Source organism: Falco naumanni, chromosome 1 (assembly GCF_017639655.2).
Source record: "Falco naumanni isolate bFalNau1 chromosome 1, bFalNau1.pat, whole genome shotgun sequence".
Classification (NCBI taxonomy): Eukaryota; Metazoa; Chordata; class Aves; order Falconiformes; family Falconidae; genus Falco; species Falco naumanni.
Genome location: NC_054054.1, coordinates 37,086,561 through 37,108,085, shown reverse-complemented (window position 1 = coordinate 37,108,085; position 21,525 = coordinate 37,086,561).

Sequence of the window (21,525 nt, the reverse complement as noted above, 5' to 3'; positions counted from 1 at the left end):
CTTAGAAAAGTCTTTTCTGCTTGATCACAGCAGATCATATTTGTCTCCAAACTTGCCAGAAACAAAGTAGTGAATATGCAGTATTTTTAAACAAACTTTTAAATCACTTTGTTCTGGGTGTAATTCCTAGTATATCAGAGAACTAATGCAATACTTCATTGTTGTATGACAACCTGTATGTTACATTCAGTGTATGGAGAGTTCAAAACATGTCAGGACAGTGGACATAAGAATAGCACCTGACAGTAATAGCTTGAGGTACTCTGTCTTTAGAAGATACTGGAATACAGAAAATGTTCAGCTGCTGTGGGAAATGCAATAACTGCAACAAATAGTACAGCTGAAGACTGAGACCTTGTTTTTACTGCACACTCTGTGAACCATGGGATGCACAGCATTGATGAGTTCCTCTGTATTTGCCTATTAATTTCTCCATGATGTCTGTCAGTTTTGTCATTATGTTCACTACATAGTCTGAGGGAAGTTGAGCAGTCCCGATTTTCTAGACACATGCATGTAATAAAGGGAGAAAAATGAATTTGGAGGGGAAGGGGCTTTGCTGTGTACCCTGAATGTACCCATTTACCTTGTCTGTGGTCCTGCTGGCCTTGGATAATGAATGAAAAATGAGTTTTCACCATTAAGGCTTACAGTTTACCTTTGAGCATTCATACACAACTGACACTCTTGTGATGCTCTGCTGTAATTCCTGCTGAGACATCATGGTCCTTCTCTGCAGCAAGGAGAGATAACTCAAATTTAAAATGTTGAATATTCATGTGTCAATGTGTTAGATATAATAGGAAATTTGCTGTATGCTCTCATCTAGGTTGTATTTTCCCAATTGGAAATAAAATTTAATGAGAAGATCAATGCTCTTTGCATCTGATAGTCTTAGTACACACTCTTATGCTGCTTCACTCTCCGAGTGTGTTTCAGAAATTGCCAATGGAGACAAATTGACCGCTTTTCACAGAGGATGCAGAGGAACCCCACGTTTGTTTTTTTCAGAAAACAAGCATATGAATAGCTCTTTGACATTTTTATGTGAAACCTGGTTCAAAGGTTCTTCAAAGCCAAAGTATTGGAGAAGCTGGAATTAATGGACAGAATTGTGGTGCTCATCTGAATCAGTGACTGTTTGAGGTGAAGAGGAGCAAGACTTCCTCTGTATCTCTGGGCACTCATGCTCATTTCTTCCTAAGATTGCTGCTACAGCATCTGGTAGCTTGCTCAGGTAGTTGTGACTCATAAGTTTGCTGATCAAAGCAAAGGGTGAGGACACCACCCTATGCTCCTCAGTCTCTGTTGTGAGATTCACCTTCCCACAGTGTATGCTTTCATGTCACCAGAGACCCTGTCTGCGACAGGTGTTAAGAAGGTCATGACTGCACCTGAGGTCAGTCTTGCATTTATTGTATGAATAATGAAATAGAAACTGAAGGGGAAGTGATGTGAATTGTTATACTTATTCTCTGAGACCTGATCTTGGTCTGCAGAACTGAGAATCTGCTCAAGCATGCTGAGCAATATGCAGGCAGCACTGATATCTGATACATTAACGGAGCAGGAAGGTGTCATGCTTCTCGCAAGCAATAACACGCGCTTTTGTTCTCTTGCCAGCACAGAGGTGTCTAGTGCCATCTGAGATGCTCTAGGATGTCTAAGTTGTAGCTGGCAGATATAATGTGGGACCTGTAGGAGAACTGTTGACTTGAGAATTTGACAGGGTGTCATGGTTTAACCCTGGTTGGCAACTAAGTACCACGCAGCTACTTGCTCACTCCCCCTCACCCAGAGGGATGGGGAGGAGGATCGGAAAGGAATGTAAAACTCAAGGGCTGGGATAAGAACAATTTAATAGGTAAAGCAAAAGCCACACATGCAAGCAAAGCAAGGAATCCATTCACCACTTCCCATGGGCAGGCAGGTGTTCAGCCATCCCCAGGACAGCAGGGCTCTATCACGCATAACAGTTACTCAGGAAGACAAGCGCCATAATGCCAAATGTCCCCACCTTTCTCCTTCTTCCCACAGCTTATATACTCAGCATGACGTCATATGGTATGGAATACCTCTTTGGCTAGCTTGGATCACTTGTCCTGGCTGTGTCCCCTCCCAATCTCTTGGCTAGCGAGGCCCAAGAAACTGAAAAGTCCTTGACTTAGTATAAACAATACCCAGCAACAACTAAAAACATCAGTGCAGTTATCAACACTGTTCTCACATCATAGCCAAAACACAGCACTGTACTAGCACTGTACTAGCTACTAAGAAGAAAATTAACTCCATCCCAGCTGAAATCAGGACACAGGGGGAGGTTGGCTATGGTATCTTGGCACATCTCAGATGACGCTCCATGCTTATGCAAGGCAATTTACTTATGGTCATGTGTATCACAGGGTTTTTGAGGTTTATTAAGTTTAAGGCAAGACCTGTGGCGGCCAGACATAATATCAAATAAGTACCTAAAAGCATTGTGATCCTGCAAATAATGTATCTTATGCTCATAGGAATGCTATAATTAATTAAATTTGTATTCTTTATACAGAAGAGGATTTGAGCACATTTACTTGATTAGTTGTGTGCCTTGGTCTATACTAATTGTGAAATAAACATAGCAGATATCAAGAATCTCAGTCCGTGATGTTGCCCCTAACTTGGTTTCTGTTATTCAGATAAAATCAGTCTTTAGTTGGATTTTACGTTTATCTTGTGTCTGCAGTCACAGATATCTTTAACAGAAAACTTTACTGTTAATTGTAGCAATATCTGTCCCAATCTTCATACTTTTTGTTTCCAAGCCAACTGATATTTTAATTTTGATTTAGGTATTAGATACTTCTAAGTGTTCTGGATGAATTTATCAAGATAATGAACTGAACATGTTTTCACTCTGTAGTTTTCAATGTTCAGAATTTGCAGACAGGCAAAGCTTTCCAATCAGAATAAGTTAGCCTTTGATTCTCAACAGTGTTTGTTTTGTTGGTTTTTTTTTTTTTTTTTTTAATGTAGAATTTCTATTTTCTCTAATTCTTATTATAATCCCAGCAACTGACATTTTTTAAAAGCACTGTGGCAATTCTCTAAAACACCAAAGATTTTCAATTGATAATAAAGCATGAGAATTTAAAAATGACCTGATTTATGTGCAGGACAAAACCTAATTTCATGGTGATACTGACTTTTAATCAGAGGGAGCGGCTGAGAGTGATCTCGTTTGGGGTTTGTATTAAAAATAATAGTAAAACCTTGAGCAGTCACTAAATAGTCTTTACTGTTCCTCTCAGAATTTTTAGTTGCCTTCAAACTCAACTAGCATCTCTAAAAAGAGCTGTGCTACCTGTTCATTTATACTTACGGAAGTAAAATTATTTTTTATTTTATTACTATAGGCACTGTGGCCACTATAATGGTTAACAAAATCTGGTTTGTTTTTTTTTCATTTCAATCGATTGTTAATAATGTGGGAAAGAAAAAAAAAAGTTACAATTATTTCAGACCTCTTTTCATGCTTCCTAAATATGAACTGACACAAAAAAAGTTTAATGTTTTGGGTTTTTTTGTCAAAAAATATAGACCAGCATCACTTTGTTTGACACCTGACTGGCCAAAATTATTAAAGACTGCAGTTTTTCTTATTGTTTCGGTCATTATCATTACTTCTTTGGGATGACTTGCAGGAAAAATGCCCCAGGCTGACATTGGTGACTGTATTTGTGAGATTATAAACATTTCATCTAGTTCACAAAATCCCAATTTATTTCAGTTTCCAAAAAAAACATCTTTTCTCAAAACTGCAAAGATATTTTTTTTGTTGTTTTTGTGTAACAGTATTGGGAATATAACTAGGTAAGTTATGCCAAAGAATCAAATTTTTATCATTATAAATAAAGCTGAATGAATATAGTGTTTCTTTTATCTGAATAAAGTTCATTACCTCTTCTGAGAAGTATATTTAACTAGCATCTCATATATAGAAGTCGGGGTTTTTACAAGAGAGTGAGTTCATTTTCAGAAGATATTTTTGTTAGGATTGTGGCATATTAAGACTGAGCTGTTGCTGAATAGCACTGATTTAGTATTCAAAATACTAGAAAATTATTTGTATTAACATAATAGCAAATGCTATAAGTGTCGCTTCCCAGATTTCAGCAGATTGCCATTTAGAAAGGTTTCAAATATATGCAACCAGGGCACGTGGAACTAAGATGCTAAAAACAACCACAACATGAAAACTAAGACATTAGCTTAGCTAATGCTGTGAAGATGTTATTATGAAGTCTTGAAAAGAGTAGTAGTAGATAATTCTTAAATGTAGGGTTAACATTGCTATTTTTATTATTACCTTTAGAAAATTTCTCCTTAAGTGGGAATATTAAATCTCCTGCAGAAAGCTTCAGGAAGAATTGCTGTTCCTTGCAGGTGTCTCATAACCTATGGGTCTCATGTGTCTGAGGGCAGTAGGACAGCACTAGCAAAACCTGTCATTTCTTCCCTTTGTTCCTGGTAGGTGAATGCTAATTATGCTCAGGAAAATTGTTGGTCTTCTCAGCTGCAATTCTCTGATTACTTCTAGGAGAAGTAATCAGAGGAGGAAGGGGAAAAGGACAGGTTGCATAGTCTTTTGTACTAAGAGCACAGTGAGTCTATACAAGCTGTGGATGCATGTTGGCAGCATCCATATATATATAGGCTCATTGTGCTCTTAGCATTATTTTGAGGAAAGGGAGATTAGAGCCACGTAAAAACTGTGCAATTCTCTTGGAGTTTATGTAACCGAGAACATCACTCTCTTGCCTCTACTCAATGAGACATTTCTGAAGTGTTAGGTATGGTTTGCCTCCCCCCCGCCCCCTATATTGCAAATGGCGCACAAAACCAAATCCACTCAGTGATTGCTTCTCTATTTTTTATGTAAGCAGAAGATACTATTTTTGTACCTAATAAGTTTGTAAAAAGGCTGTTTTAAGATTTGTTGCACTTGTAAGTTAACAAATAGATTTTTGGGGGGTCAATTAATAAAAAGTCATTCAGTACTAGTACTGTAATCTTGAAGAGGAATAATGGTGCATTTTTTAGACCTGAAGAAACTTAATGTTTGCTCTAAGTGCATAATAAACTGAGAAATCTAAAATATGGACCCAGTATAAGGATTTCTGCAATGAAAATGGCACAGACACTTTTTTTTTTTTTACAGTGGAAGCAGTATTCCTGCTGTGGTAAGGGTTCACAATGCCTGTGTGATCCTAGAATAATCAGAAGTACATCTAATAACTTGAATGTGAGATCAAATTTCCACTTTATATTCACACTATAGGCAGGCAAGATTCCATTGGAGATCAAGATACTCAAAGTATGTGTTTTGAAATTGAGATAGCTTTACAAAGTAGGCATAACATCTAGTTGTTCTTTGGCTTTGCTTGTATGTTTTTTAATTTTAGTTCCACTTACAATAATGAATTAAATAAAGTTAAAGGTTAAACAGAAGACAATGAGAAAGTGACATAGCCAATAATTTCTTCCTCTTGTACAGAAAAAAGCCTTTGAGAAGTCAGAATAAAATCCAAAGGTCCCTGCAAACTTTTAAAATTTCCATTATTAAATCAGCCATCCTTCGAATTCAATGACTAGTTTTTGCAGCGATCTGTGTAAAGTGTGAATGAAGAATGTAGGCTTTGAACTCCTGAATGTTTTAAGTCCATTGTGACGCATGCTAATGATTCTTTACCATCCTCAAAAGCCATGCTGATTTTACTGTTGGTAAGAGTTTATAACATAGCTGATCAGCACTGTATCTAGCCAGATTTTATTTTTAAACATATGTGGATATTAATATGCAACTATTTTCTGCATTGGACTGGAGACAAGATGATCCCCTTATGATAATCTCAGTTGTCTGATCAGGTGAAGTTTTAAATCCAGAATGGGGAAAGCACATGAGTGGATTCTCATAGCCTGTAGCCACTGATGCTGTTGTCCAGCACAAAAGTGGGCAGCTGTTTTTGGAGAAGCTGCCTATGCAGCAAGCCAAGGCTGTGAGGGGGTCTGTGATCCACTCAGAGCCATACAATTGTTCTGAAGCATTTGCTTCTCAGGCACTCATTTGCTTTTTCCCCACAGCAAAAAGCAACAGCCTGGATTCAACTGTCCCATGGGCTGGATGAGTTTATAGACTGCTACAAAAGATTATTCTGTGTACATCAGTATGAAGGAGCTGTTGTGACAGGAGGGAGATGCTAGGCTGCGGTGGTACTTCAGTCACAGCCATTGTTCTGTGACTATAACTTTGTTCCTGTATAAATTGAATGCTTTATTAATTTGTTAAAACAGATTAAGGAGTACTCTGAGACATCAGCAACCCTGTATTAAATGCCCTTAAAAGGCCAAAAATCAGATTTAAGACTTTTTACTTTTTCTACAGGTATTTTCCTTTCAATAGACAGGTTGTCTCTGTGTATGAAGGTCTATGTTCTTTCATATCATACTTGCAGTATGTCAGGTTAACACATGATTTCATTTAAGAATTCTAAAGATTATTTTAGACACGATGTATTGAAGAAATTCATTGGGAAAAGGTTGAGAAATACCACTGAAGTTATTCCAGTCAATGCTTTTTCCAGTAATATTTCTTGTCTAAGGAGTGGATTTCAGTATCACGCCTGACATGTCAGCATGCAGAGTGCTGTCTCTAGCCACGTTTTAGGTGTCTACATTAGCAATAGGTGTATGTGAATAGTAAATTATTCTATTCATTTATTATTCTTGATGACTAGTAAATTATTCTAATGACATTGACTTGATTCATTCATGCATTACTTGAAACTGATTGGAAGTGAATTGCTGTCAAAAAGGCTTTGCAGCTGCAAAAAATTACAGTTCCACTTTTATTGTATTCCCTTTACCCCCAAATAGAATATACTATTTCTATCTTTCCACTCAATTCAGCCAGCTGTCACTCACACATCTGCAGACAATTACAATGCACTCACACCATATCCCAGCTGCCTGTGAGAGACTATTGTTTTGTGGTGCAGTGTGTACAGGAGAATCTCTAAATATCTATCTCCCACTGGAAACTTTTTCAGCTGAATGATCTATGATCTGGTCAGATTCTCAGCATGTCTTCAAGAAGAGTTTTGCATGATCTCTGTAACACAGGGCTGCCTAAAGTGAGCATATCGCTAGTATTTCCAATGATTTTGTTTCAAAAGTGAGTTAGAAATAGTTCAATTTACTTTTTAGAGCTTCTAACATCTCATATCAATTATTTACTTTGTAATGATCATATATCAGTTGTATAATTGCAGATGGAAATCATGTTGCTTTTCATACCAAGTGGCCTATGAGAAATTTCATAGAGAATGTTTTCTAAAAGACACTTATTTTCAAAGAATAAATTATTTTCCTTTATGGTCACTTGAATTGTGATATTATTTTAATCATTAACTGTCCGCATGTTTAGAGTTTTTCTGAGTATGAAGATCAAGTCCTTAATGGAATATGCAAATAGGAAAAAGAGCAATGGTCTGAGGACAGCAAAAGGCAGCTACTTTTATCTGTGTAATCAAGACTGTGTTGAGTTGTACAAAATTTTAAGCTTATTCTGATGTCTCCTTTCTCTTGGTGATAATATAGGAAATAGAGCAATTATAAATTTATTAATCTTCTGTTCTCTTTACTCTATAAAGCAACAAAAAAGATGACCCTTGGCGGGGGTGACTGGAAAGGAAAGTTTATATTTCGCTTCCAGAAATTCAGGTAGCCAAAGGATTATTTGCTACGTTACTGTTTATCTCAAACATAGTATATACAGTATTACAGGTTAAATCTAATTGAATGTGAAAGAAAACAATGATTGAACTATACCTTTCTAATAACATTATCCAAAGTCTTCAGCTGAGCATTAATGACACTCAGGAGATGAGCAACTTGAAATACATGGTTTGCCATGTCTGTGCAAGCAAATTCTGAGGAACGGCTGGTTTTAGTCTCTACCAAAGACAGAGAGAGAGCGGATCTTATCAGCTGCAGTGCTAATCTGCAGAGAAGTTAGCATAGCTTCAAACCATGAGTCATTTTTGTGGTGTGATTTTTGACAGTCAGCTTTATTCTGGGGAGAGATGTTGGGTTTTAAGACAATATCAGTAAAGTCTGAGTCTTGCCTTTTTAACAGCACTACAGGTATCTCCCTCTGTCTATAATTATTTCCACTTCATGTTTAAAGTTTGCTTTAAACATTCCTTTTCACACCTAAAGGTACTTTTTTTTTTTTTTTAAACCTCATGCTACTCTATTATGTCCTGTTCTCAAAATAATTCTAACCTGATTGTTATATAGTTTATTGGTAATACTTCCCATTACCCATGGATCTAAAGTCATCTACTAATTATTAAATGAAGTGTAAAATTTGTCTTGTATGTGTGTTTATATGCATCTTCTTTTCATGGTATATATATTATTATGGTATATGATAGAGCAGTTTTTCAACTACTCCCTTGCTTTTAGTATGGCTTTCTTTTATACATATATTTTAACTATACCAGTCTTTTACTTCCCTTGTGGTGGTTGGGTTAAATTGTGATGCTTTAGGTAAGCATGAGTTGGCACATACTTCACTGAAGCAAAATGGTGTTTTTAGAACATTAGTTTCCAGTGTGATTTTTTTTCTTTGTGGTAACAGTGAGATTTACCAAAATAACGTATGATCTTTATTTGTGTTAACACTGATTTATGGCTTTACAAATCATAAAGGTATTAATGTATATTTTATATTTTCAGTTCCTCCCCCACCCTGCCCCCATTCTTAATTTAGAATGATCGTGTTTCTTTCTTCTTCTTCCTTTCTATGGGATAGTCCTTGACACTCTTGTTTCAGCTTCTGACTATGAACATCAATGAAGTCAGTAAACGATGTCTTTAGAATCAGTTGCTCTTAAATCATATGGTCTTTATTGTCAGCAAACACATAAGTAAATTAGGAAGGATGACATCCAATTAATACAGTCTTTTGCAGGTTTAATGAGTAATGATAAATTTAAATCCTTTTGCACTCTTCAGGTAAGTGAAGCTACAAGTAGAATGATCTAAAGAGATTTTTGTTCCATTGATTCATAATAAATTATTTTTAATTTACTTATACTGGGATAGGAGGCATCTTCATTCAAAAGAAACCCCTAGATTATTTGAATGAATGTCTGTTATTATAAAATCCAATAATACATTAATTCCTACAGCATGTGGTGTTACATGGTAAGGTGAGCCATGTGATTTCATTACTTGTTTTTTAGTTTTACACATTCAGTTAGTATCCCCTATACTGCTAAAATATGTGGCTTCTTCTGATGTCCATTGCTATTACCTTATTAATAGCTCTGAGAAAAAGTGTTGCTAGTTTTGTAGTAGCAATTTTATAGACTTTGCAATGCAATTAATTATTTTTTTAAAAATGATTTATTCTCTTATTAAAGGTAAGTAAGAAGCTCTGTGGTTTTTTGTTTTAGGTATTTTAAGTCAGAAAAATTTTATAGTTATTCTGAAATAACTACAGTTATGGAATATGGTGCATTTGATTATTTCTGTTACAGTTTGTTTAGACAAAATATTTGTGGCTGGGGTTTGATAAGGACAAACTATTTGCGACTGGCTTTGATAAAATGCTTTTTTGTTTCCCTGAACTTTTCCAATCGACAGCAGCAGAACTAATTTTTATTGTTCTGTAAGTTCTTTTCCTGATGAGAGCATCATTGCTATGTCCTCCTTGTGTATGCCTTGGGGTATTTCTGTACAGCCAAGCATTTAGATTCTCTTGTCACATTAAGGCCCACCAAATATAGGAGCAAGTTGGTTCATCTAACTGTGGTATATAAAAGAAAAAGAAAAAAAGACTTACAGGACAAAGTAAATGTTTATATAGCTCAGGTAAATTCTGTGGAGCTAATTATCCTTTTCCTTAGTGTGATTTTATTATCTCTAGATGTTATGTTTGTGACTTGCACTGATATGAGTAATATCAGAGTTAGGGTCCTCAGAGTTTCTAAGAATACCTCTGGGATGCTGTATTGAGAAATTTTTCATTCATTGCACATCTCCATCAAAAAAATTATAAACTTGTTCAGAGATTTAAAAAAACAGTGTAAACCTTCAGTCATGCTTATATCCTATGCTCTTTTGAAATATGAAGAAGGAGGATTAATTTCAAAAGTAGCTGTTCCTTTCTATGAATCTGCATTTCTTGATACAGAAATTAAAATCTAAAATTAAAGTTAGTCTTAGAGTTTTGAAACAATAAAAGCTAGAAACCAAAATAAAAATCAAAACAATGAGTTTTTGTGAGTGCAGTTCATCTAATTGTATGTGCTAGTAAATGAACAATTTATAAAATAGTTTAAATGTATCCTGCTGTGGGTATTTGAGGGCACTTCAGTATAGTTGAGATGCTAAGATACTGAGGCATTGTCATCGCGAAATACATAAGAAGTAGTTATCAAAAGATTCAAGACAGAATTGAAAGATTGTTTTGTAGAAATGCATACATTTTCAGATAATGAAATAAAAATAGATTTTTTTTTTTCTTTTCAAAAGTGTTTATGCTTACTAAATTCAGTTCAAATGGAAATACACAGTAACCTGAAATAGGCCATTATTTTACTTTAGGAGTCTAAGCTTGCATAATTCAAAGTTATGAAGGTTCTGCTCACTAATTGTTAGATTTAATTGAATGTATGTCTTTTTCTCTATATGAATAACTCTCCCAGTTGTTCCCTTCACTTTCTCCCCTTCCTGCTGAATAGGTCCTCTAATCTTAAACTCCTAACACATCCCAGAAGTTTCTCATGCCTTCAACCCAGCATCCCCTCAAAATCTTTCGCTTTGCTTGTTGCTGACTGCTTTCTGGACACTAGGACATATTTCCCTGTGTCCTTGCCAATATAGATTGTTTGCCTGAAATAGTGCTTCAGTTCACTGTGTCTTCTTTTGAAACAAAAGTTCACTTGTAACACGCTTTATTGATTATATTTCTTGTTTCGATTGTCCTTATTTTATAATAAAGTGCTAATACACTTCATCATTTCTCATGTATTTCAAGGGAACAGTGTGAAACAGCTGGTTAAAGCTTGACTAACACTAAGGTTTTTTATGAAAAGTGGAGATATGGAGAATATAACAGATTTATATAGTGGTCATTTCCATACTTGAATACTAATGGCTTTAACCAAATACACTCAAAAAATAACTGTAGCTTATATTGGAGAGTAAGAATGAGAAGGAATTCTGGTTTTAATCATTGTAAGAACCCTTAGGAAGAATGCTCATGAAGGCTATGCTTTCCACATCTGGGAGAAGCTTGTGAGAACTTAGTGGAATACTGAAGGTCTACACTTTGAACATAGGTTCATAAATTATGGCCTTTTGTTTCAAGGGGAATGCTTAGAAAGCAGTAGTAAGAGTATGTGCTGGAAAAATAGTTGTTCTTCTACCCTGTGTTACTATGTGGTCGTTATACTCTCACCAGTTACTTCCTTCTCTAGTCTATACTGCTGATGTTTCTACAGACACACATATCAGTCATCTAGAAAATACGAAGAAGGATCCTTTCCTTCTAGAAAAATCATGGGGCTTCTTTTAGATGACTGTAGGTGGAATTCTTCTCAATACTATTAGGCCCTCAAAATGCCATGCACTTACATATTCAAGGTTTTTAAAGTTGAAGCTTTTGTGTGAAACAGTTTAATGCCATTTGAGGGACCACCTACAAGCCATTTATTACAGCCTCAGTGATTCTTACACTAAAAGGATCAGTGTATCTGCTGTTTTCTTCATTATTTTAGTGGGAATTAGATATTTAAACATTTATTGCACACACACTAGCAATTCTCTTCTTTATTCTCTTAGTTATCTCATGTATACAGCTGAAGTAGAATCAAAAGAAAAAAAGGTGAGAATGAATTAATTCAATTTTTTTCACAATCACAACTGAGAAAATCATTTTAATATCTTTTTTCTCCTGAAAGAACTTTAAACTTCCTGTGAAATGTTTCAACAAATAAGTGATAGAGTTTGCTGTTAAGTATTCTGAAACTAGACTTGAAGAAGGAAGCATGCTTATTTCCTCATGTATTTTTTCTTCATTGACACCTTGCTTAACTACGGAAAGTGCCTGAGCTTTAAACAAAGATTTTTTTCTGGTTATAGTCTTTCAAAAAAGCTATGTTAAAGCCTTCTGTTTACAGCTATAAACCAACAAAACAGTGATACTATTTCTTCAAAACAGTTTGGGCTTCTTTTGTTCTCTTCCTCTTTTAAATGTATTCCTCAAAAATGTTCTGTTTACACTTTTTTCTGGGAATTTTGGCATTCTGTTACAGTCTTCCTCTGTTAACACATACTTGACAGTTTACACAAATCCATTCATTTTTATAGCTCTATGCTTTTGGCAAAATTGTTTCTCCTGTGGTACGACTTAGATTAATTTCCTTAGGAAGAATCATAATGCTTCCTATCCTCTTAAGGGAGAAGACCACTTTATTGTTGTTGGTTTTTATTGTCATGCCTAATCCTAAATTTCTAACTAAAAGTCATATTGTATCATTCATTGCAGAGCTAAAGGCTTCATTGAAATGACTGTCACCAAGCAGCTGATCTATGGATCACTGGAGAATTAAGGCACTAAACTGAGGATAGAAAAGCATTGAGAATCCGTGGAAAGACTGGCACTTGGTTCATGGTCAATTGGTTCAGTGAGGTGGTGGGCAGCTGGATGAGATGCTGTCTTGGTTCAGCTGGACAGAGTTAATTTTCTTCCTAGTAGCCGGTGCAGCGCTGTGCTTTGGATTTGGTGTGAAAGCAACATTGATAACACACTGATGTCTTTAGTTGTTGCTGGTTAACATTTATACTAAGTCAAAGACACTTCAGTTTCTTGGGTCCTGCCAGTGAGAGGGCTGGAGTGGCACAGGAACCTGGGAGGTGGTAAATCCAGGACAGCTGACCCGAACTAGCGAAAGGGATATTTCCACACCATGGGACGTCATGCTTGGTATATGAACTGGGGGACCTGGCCACGGCATCCAATCATTGCTCAGGGATTGGCTGGGCATCAGTCAGTGGGTGGTGAGCAGTTGCATTGTGCATCACTAGTTTTCTTTTCTTCATTCCCTTTGGATTTCATTCCTTGCCCCCTCTTCCTCCTTTTCATTATAACTGTAGCTTATTATTAATTATTATTATTATTATTTATCTTTCATTTTTATTTAATTTCAGTTAAATTATTCTTATCTCAGCCCTCATGTTTTACATTCCTTCCCGATTCTCCTCCCCGTCCCTCTGGGTAAGAGGGGAGTGCGCGAGTGGCTGCATGGTACTTCAGTTACCAGATGGGGTTAAACCATGACAGATGCAGACAGAGAATTCTGCCTATTATTTTCAGTCTTTCCCTAAATGAAGTGAGCTGTAGTAATGCTGTCTGAAGACGATGATTGTATGTGTCATTGTGGTCATTTTAGTGGGATGGAATACATGAAAGACATTGGGGAGCTGCTGCGACAGATTTATTTTGTGAATACTTGAAAGGACCAGGCTGCTTTGGTTTAGCAATTAGTTTGAGCAGAACCTTGAGCCTTCACAGATGTGAAGAATGAAGAGAAGGAGAGTGAAAATGGATGAGGACAATGGTCAGTTAGTTATCAGGTTTCTTTTTCCTTCCAATTGCACACTACTGCCTCATTTTTTCACCTGCTTTGGTCAGAGCTGAGTGTATTTCATCTAGCAATAGGGTGTTTTTCAACGTGATATACTTGCTTGGGAAAGTGGGACTTAGTAGTACATAACTCAGAAATCCAGCCACATAGCTGCAGCTTGACTGTATTTGGGCATTTCCCCGTTTCTTAATTCTTGCTTTGATTCCTAACTGAGCAAAGGAAGTGTTTCCAGGCATGTTCTATACTATGCATTATTTAAAAATTCAGCTCTAAACCTAAGTAAAACTGAACACTGAATTCCTTAAAGTAGTTAGTGCTGAAAATTTTGAACTACAGTGCTGCTTTTAAGTCAGCTTTGTGACAATTCTGGCAGAAATGTGACAGCATTCAGTTTCATGACAGTGATATTTAATAGGACTGTGTCTTCAACTGATGTTGCCAGAGGTATTATAAATTGATCAAAACCTGCAAGCATCATCCTTTTTTTCTGCCAGTAGTAATTTTCATAACGCCACTGAATAGCTCGATCTCTCCACTTGTCCATCTTCAAACAGCGGAGACTGGGCAGTTCTCTGTTCCCTGCCTAAGCACAATTTTCACCGTAGAAAGTAAGGCTTTAGTGCTCTTGAGCTTCATGAAAGGTAGTGCTTCAGACTATATTCCTTTTATCTGACAAGCTTTAGGAGGTTACTAGATTTTCATTTTATGAGGGCCTATTACATAGATAGATAGACAATAAACCTTGGCCTGCAACTATCTAGCACAATTATAGACCAGTCAGGCAAGTTTAAGACATTTATTAACTGAAGATTGAAGATGAGTGGGTTTGTAATAATTGTTGATAGTTGAGTACCAGCTATATATGCTACATCTGACAAACCTTTTACTTCTAATGTCCTTTTTTTTCTTTCTTATTTCTTCATATTTTTCATACTAGATATAAGCTACCTAAATGGTTCATCTCCTTAAGACCTTTCTTTCAGAAGAGCATTTATAGCCAAACATTAAAAAAAAAAAAATCAAAAAAAAAAATCTGATGACTCTGGAAAACTGCAAATCCTTCCTTTTTGTTTCCATTTAGTCCTTGTTAGCTGAAGCACATCTGAAGAATCCTTTCCCTACGGTATTTCTTATGCTAGCACTGTCAGAGGTAGTAAATCTGTAAGTTTGGAACTTGTGTATGCAGCTGTTACTATCAAAAATCATGTGCATTCAAAAGGAAGTTGTGAAGCTGTGTAAGCCATTTCTGTGCAAGTGGGGGAATATATGTATTGATTTATCAAGGCATCATTTGAAATGTTTTAAAAAGAAGTAATGACTGAATACAGATGTGCCAGCTGTTAAAATTTATTTTGTACCATAGATACATTGTAGACTTGGTTTATTAAAAAAAAAAAAAAAAAAAGCCTACAAAAAATTCAAGCCTAACCCCCAAAAAATCTCACCAAAGTTCTCCTAAAACCTTGCACAGCTTGAAGTCTTTTCCTACAAATTTTCCAGAAGGGTGTTTTTTTTTTCCCCACCATATGTAATTTTCCAGGGTTATGATGTATACTTTAGAAGTATTATGACTTGTACATAATGAGGGCATATTTATCGAGATGAAGTATGAATACTCAGCTTCCCAGGCTATTTCATTTTTCTGTTACCAAAAAATGAATCTAGAAGGTACAAACTTATGTATGTGTTTAAGTCAGAATTATGTATAAAAAAAGGCATGGATATTCTGAGAGTGGCTAGTGTATATTGAGTATACTTGGTACTTCATATGACAGCTTAAACTCCTGACAAAATTGCAAAATTGGACTCTGGTTTCATATGATGTAAATTATAAGCACTGGATTGTTTGAGTTTAACCTTTCTTGTTGACTTTCATCTTATTTTGAACACTGGGAAATTTAACTAAAGCTAAATGCCTGGAGATCATAATATTTTTAGATCCCCATCATCTTGCCAAGTAAAAGACTTTTGAATGACCTTCTGAAGAACATACGAGAAAATTGCCTACTGTAGATAACACAGTAACTGTGACCAAGGACAGAAAGGACATATAATTCTTTATAGTGAACTTTTTTACTGGCTAGTGGCAATCTATTACTGACAGTTTGAAGCAGAAATGAATATCAGACAGTTTCAGCAAAAACTCCATCTTTCACATCTCAGGAAAACCATGCACCTTTTGATTAGTACTGCATCAGCCTGTTCACCAGAGATTCAAACACTTACAAACAAGTCTTTTTAGATAAGTACAAGTGAACCGGACTTTTTAACGGTTTAGTTCAGCAGGCAGTTCGACTCATTCATTGTATTTTTGGGGAGCACCAGTTTACTGGAGTCTTTTAATGGAAGCAAGAATCCCATCTATAACCCTTTTTTTTTTGCTTTTTATATTATTTCACCTCAGCTAGCTGAATCTATTTGGACTAAAAAGGTTATCTTTTGTCTGAATGCAAAGACATTGCTGTGTTTACTGGGCAACTTGGTCATATGATTCTACAAACTTTTATTAAAACATGTAGCATAAAAAAGAGAATATAGGTGAAACGACCTACGTGAACACAAAGAAACAGCTGATTGTTTCAGTATGGCTGATCAATATGGCCAATTCATTTTTTTATTTTTTTTTCACCAAATCTTCCTACATGGTTTTTGTAACTTCTCTTCAGGCTGGCCCTTTAAGAAGCAGCTTAGTGCAAGAAATTTACATTCCAGCTTTGCTGTCATATTTTAGTTGACAGTTCTGCCAGTAACTTACCTAAGAGTTGGTGGGGAAAAAAGTATTTTGGAATTTGGAATATTCTCAGAAATGCGCTAAAAAATAGCTCAAGTCCCCTTGAGAAACCTTATATTAGAGATAAGCTTTGAGAAGCCTGTCCAACCTGAAGTATTCTAAAGAATAGATTGTGAAAGATTTCACTACTATATACAAACAGATAAGACCTTGTGCAGCATAACCTATGACAGAAATACAGTTATTAAGAAGCAAGTCATATATTAAAATGATCAATATTTATGTTAGATAAAATCCAAATGAGAAAAGTCAGACAGTTTATCTCAGCAAGGTCCAGAGTGTTATTATACCTATTTGCCTCAGTTCATATGTCAGAAAACAAAGTTATGATTCCATGAAAATATCCTTTTTGTATGAATAAGGTTGTCTTACAGAGTTTTCTGTAACTGATAGAATTTCATCATCTTTCGTCTACTATGCCTGCTCCCGGGGGGCAGTCAGGAGAGAAATATAAGTCTCTCTAATCTTAGTGTTTCTCTCTGGAATACATTATCTGAGCACGATCAGGTATTGAATGGTATCTTAGCAATGTTAAGTCTACTTTTATTTTCACGCACATCACTTTAACTGATGGAAACAGGAAAATGTTTGTTTCAATCTAAAGACAGCACTGACTAGGAAGAAGTTTAGAATCTCCTTCCATATTTTGTCAGCAAACCTCTTAAAAGTGTTTTTTACAGGTAATGATGATAAGAAAGGGCTTAACAAACACGAGCTCTTACCTTTGTCAATGGTCTTTCTGTGAAAATATGATTTTCCAAAGAACACCTTGTAGTTGTTTATAGATTACAGCAACCTACAGATAAGATGGTGTGCCAGTAATCTTTGAGTCTTATTCTTGCCATAATATTACACACTGTTGGCAAAAGCAGGTTTCAAAAACTTTTGTAATATAGGTTCCATCTCAGTAGAAAGTTTATCACAGGTACCAGCTCTGATCACTCCTTATGCAATTATAATTAATACTGAAATAAATAAAACAACATATAACTTTTTAATAATGGAGATCAGGGGAAAAGTCACCAGTACAAAATAATCAGTTTGCTACAAAATTACTCTGTGGACAATGGAACTGTGTTGAATATTCTATTCTGTTTTGTTCTTGTTACAATATACTTGGTTTAATGTACTTCACTGTAGCACATTCATCCTTCCAGTAATGCATAACGCACAGCCAGAGGAGTGCATATTTCTTTTTACAATCTATGTTGTAAGTCATTGCAGTCTGTTCTTTAAGGTCCACTTATATTTGATAAAATATTTTTATAGTGTATTTGTGTCTTGGGTTATCAGTCAGACAGATCCAGTAGTAGTTTTCAGACCATCAGCTTTGGAAGATGGTGCCATCCTATTTTCATTCTTTTGACAAATACTAAAATTAACTTAACACATTGCTGTTGTCATGGATGGGTAAGTAACTCTTCTTCTGTGTGAATATTGGTGGTTTTCTATCCAACATGCAACAAAAAGAGGGGTTTCACACATAGGAAGTCCAACTTTCATGCTGAACTTCAAAGAGTACAAAATTAGCACTACCAGTTTATCAGTCACAGTATGTTGTTTTTCAGGTAGCTTTTATTTTTTGCATGATATAATTTCTGTATGAATAAAGTTTGTAGCTCTTTAAGAAATTAAATCTCAAGTTTTAATTCCTTTGCAGTACTGCAAATTAATGAAACTAACTACTTTTCTGCTATCAAAACAGATATTGAGATAAGCAACAGCAGGGTGAACCTGTAAGGGATATAATTTGATTCCTTAATTGGTGTACTTAGCAAAGTATGACACACTATGAAGATCTCATCCAAAAGGTATAATTCCTGACATGCCCATATCAAATCTGTTAATGTTGTCTGTAGGAATGCAACTGAATTGATGGAAAATTATTTGCATCTTACAGATTCCCCAGTTTTGTTGGCTTTTTTGTATTGTGATGTTCCTCTTTCCTATTTTTCTGTTTCCTTTGGCAGATTTAACCCTCTTCCTATGTCATGCACTTCCTCCCCCTATTTAACTGCATGTTTCTCCACTCTATTTTCTTCACTGCAGATGTGCTATCCACTTCTGATACCTCCCATAGTCTCCTTTCCTGATCCTTAGCTGTGATGCAAGAACTGTAAAGTGTGGCACACCCTGCACACTTTTGTCAACCCTATCACACCTGCCCATGGCTCTTGCATCCAGCTGGGCTGCTGTACCACCTTTCTATGTTGACAGCCAGAAAACTTTCCTCCATTTCTCTTGCTGAGGCACTGCCAGAGCATGATTAAGTTTATATTCATATCAAATATTAATATAAAATATCACATATAATGAACATATATAATTAATATATTTTAATTATGATTTAAAATAAGCTTATATTTCAAATGTTCAAGAAAATGCAGAGACAAACTAAGAAACATGTTATGAAGATAGCCAGCCTAAAACCTTATATGCATGGGAATATAATGAAATATTAAAGAAGAAAAATAGAATTGATTTTTCAGTATGTACAAAGCCTTGAGGGAAATCCTTTAAAATTTAATAGAAAATAATAACAGTTTGAGAAACCTGAGACCCTTGTGATGCTCAGCCTCTCCCACTCCTTTACTGTAGTAAATTGTAGGGTTTTGTCTAAAATTTGACACAGGATTTTCTTGTGAGTGAGAACCAGTCTACGGACCTTTTGGGGCAGTACTTTATTATGTGGGATTGATGATTCATTCCCTGTTTTTAGTTCCTGTATCACTCTGTGTACTTTGGTAGTGGTTATATTTTTGGAATTCCCTAATAAGTAGTTTGTTGTTTCTTAATGATTTCAAAGGAAGACTATGAAATCTGGAGCATATCTGTGTAATTCCATAGGACTTGTCCATAAGGGAGCCTAGAGAGTACTGGATGCATCTCACATCTCTAACCTTGTTCACATACTATTCACATGTTTGTGTATGTATCTGTGTGTGCATGTGAGAGAAGCAGAGAGACTTTATGATGGGGATGAAATACAAAATCCTTTCCAAATAACAAAGTATAGTTAATTGTAACTGTGTTGGATAAAAGGATGAAAGCTAGATGATGGAAAGATGATAATGGGAAAGATGACTTCTAATAAAATTGGAAAAGTTAATGAGCTGTTCTCCAAGAGAAATAAGATAAAGAGATTTTTTTAATTTTTAGCAAAAAGTCACATTTATTGGATAGTAGGGTAAAACAGAAGTATAAGATTAACAGAGATTTAGCATAAATTAAAGAGGATGTGGCTTATAGGCGTGACTGGCCGTATTAAATCCATGCCTTATGGCATGGAGCTACTATTATTGTCTGCTTATTGCACTGTCACATTAGTGGCCTGAGGTAGAATCTTTACCTGCATTTCTGGCTAGTGAGTCCTAGTTACTTTAAACTAATGCATCAGTGTTGGTTTACAGTTGAGATTAGTTATATGCCAGAACGATGTGATAACTTCTGAATTGGAAAGTGGGTGAAATATAAACATTCTTTGCAAATTGGAATATGAAAACTAGGGAATGGATAAGGGATGGAAGACTGAAAAGTATCCATCTTTATTCTGACAAACCTAAATGAAAAGAAAAAATGTTGAAGAAAACTCAAAGTTTAAGGGCTCAATGGGATTTTATAATCAGAAAAATAGGCAGAAATATTTACACGTTTGTTTTAAATCTTGCATTTTAGGATCTCATACTCCTGAGAAACATATTATTTAATATCTTCAAAACGCTGTGGACATTGATAAGAGTGATGCAAGTATTAATCAAATTGAAACATCTAAATGTAGGCTTTATTCAATGTTTATAGTCTTTATATCTCATCCTATTCATCCTATCTAATCTATCCTTTATATATTCTTCAAAACAAGAAAAAATGTCCATGAAAGAAAGTATGCAGTACAAAAGCTGAAAATCTAATAGACATATCAAATATATATTATTCATTGAAAGGATCGAAAGCTCGAATTCAAGTTCTGTGTCAAGAGAGGATTATGCCCACTGAGAATTGCATTTCACCCCTCATGTCTGTCTGTTTCTCAGTGTCCTTACCAGCTTCACTAATCCTTTGATTCATAAAGACAGAAATTTCCTCTAGGGTTAAAGTGACATGTGATTGACTAGTATATTCTGTGTTCTGCCCAGCAGGGTGTGATGCAGAACAAAATAGTCCAGTAGACTATAATTGCTGCTTTCCAAGAGAAGAAGTTTTCTTCTTCCTTTAAAAGGATAGTATAAACAGAGAGAAAAATCATGTGGGAGTTCTGACATTTAATATCATGTTGAGGTCTTGCAACCTTTGAAATTATATATGTAATATTCTCAAAGCAGTTCTTTTTTTCAATTTTTTAAGTGATATCACTGTATAAAAAGTTAATTTAATAAAAATCAGGAAAGGCAGCTGCACAGACTATCTTTTGTCAAAATTCAAGCTCTGTGGCTGTTATTTCTGTGATGCTGTATATTCAAACTCTATACTTTGCTTTTATTTTCCATTTTATTCATTACACATCGTCTTCAGCCCACTCTATGTATTTTTCACTGCAATTACCTTCAGTCTCTCTTGTCTAGAGTTGATTTTAATTTTTTTTTTAATTAATTTCCTTAAGAAGATTGAATTAAATAAAATATATTGTTCATCACCTCAGAATCTGAGGGTTTTATCTCCAGGACCCTGAAGTATATAAATGAGTTTCCTACTGAAAATGTCACATAGGTCATTTTTCAGTACCCTCACTTCCAGCAAAACTCTAGGTATGCAAATATATAACTCCAGCTACAGGAAAAGAGGTAATTCATCTACAAATCAAACGATGCTGCCACATATTTAGACTAATTAAAGGCATTTTACTGTAACATATTCTGAAGGTATCAGTTTAATTCCATAGGTGAGGTTCTTATTTTTTTCCCCAGCTATTTTTTTCACAAACCTTTTGACCTTTCTTTAAGGTTTGTGTGAAATGTTCTTAAATTTTTCTCCTGCACTGAAACATTTATGGCTACAGCACTTTCAGGGGTAGTAACTGTGTGTGCTTTATATCCAGGT